Source organism: Echinops telfairi, unplaced genomic scaffold, assembly GCF_000313985.2.
Source record: "Echinops telfairi isolate 266 unplaced genomic scaffold, ASM31398v2 ScPeMD7_3533;HRSCAF=4204_0, whole genome shotgun sequence".
NCBI classification, from domain to species: domain Eukaryota; kingdom Metazoa; phylum Chordata; class Mammalia; order Afrosoricida; family Tenrecidae; genus Echinops; species Echinops telfairi.
In genome coordinates this window covers 30424266-30425344 of record NW_022107431.1, presented here as the reverse complement: position 1 = coordinate 30425344, position 1079 = coordinate 30424266, and positions in this window count along the sequence as shown.

The following is a 1079-nucleotide window of genomic DNA, read 5'->3' as shown; positions in this document are numbered from 1 at the left end:
AAAATATTAATCAGACTTTCATGAAAGAACTTGAGTGAGCGAGCACCTAATTTCATGGGTTCCAGAGGAGACATACGAAAGCGTAAGTACAGGTACCCCAGTTCTGAAACTGTTTGTTTCCAATTCCCCCCCTGCAAGAGGATCAGTTATATTTCTGGTTGCCTACTGGCCTGCTAAAAGACCAGAGAGTTTTCCAGAAAGAAGACAATGCCCTGGGGGAGGGCCGACTCCCCCCAGGAATCCCAGCCTTGGGTTACCTCCATCCTAAGCTTTCTAGTTTACAGTACGTGAGGAACAAAATAAGGGTGCAAACACACTAAGCGCTATGGGGAAGCAATCGAATTAAGAGAACTGACCGAGGACCAGCCCAGTTGAAAGCGCATCTGCCCCCCTCTCTGCACCCCCGAGGCAGCTGCTAGGAGTCAAGGAGGGAAATGGGGGCAGGAGCCCAGGCCCATAGGTTAGGTTCGACTTCAGAATGAAGAGGCTAGTTTATCTACCTCGATAAGATAAACTTTCTCTCTCTCTCTCTCTCTCTCTCTTGTCTATTGTTTGGTCTGAAGCAATAAGTACTAAATAAAGCTTGTGCGATTAGAAACGTAATTTTTAAAATGGCAGAAATAAGAGCTACCTGCTCAACATTTACAGCCTAGTTAGGGTGGGATCAACTCCATGGCGGTGGCTCTGTTTGGGGGTGGCCACAAGTGGCCGGAACTGGCCATAAGCTGGGCCCGGACTTCACCGGCCCCCCTGCAGTGGGGCTGGAGAGGAACCGGGCCTAACAGGAAGCTCGCTGAAATCTCAGAAGCCTTCGAGGCAGCGATGGCCCTCCCGGCGGGGGGTGACCGCAGGTGCCCAGGTGCGGTGGCCCTTCTGCGATGCAGGCAAGGCCGGCAGTTCAAACTCACCAGCCCCTCGGAGGTCGGCGGCAGCAGCGTCCTCCTCCCGAGACAGAGCCTCGAAGCCCACGGGGCAGTGCCCGCGGCCCGACGGGGTCACTCTGAGTTAGAAGCCGCTCAGGGCCCGGAGCGGTGCTTTCTGCATTTGGGTAGAAGACTAGGGAGACTCTCTTTGCCATC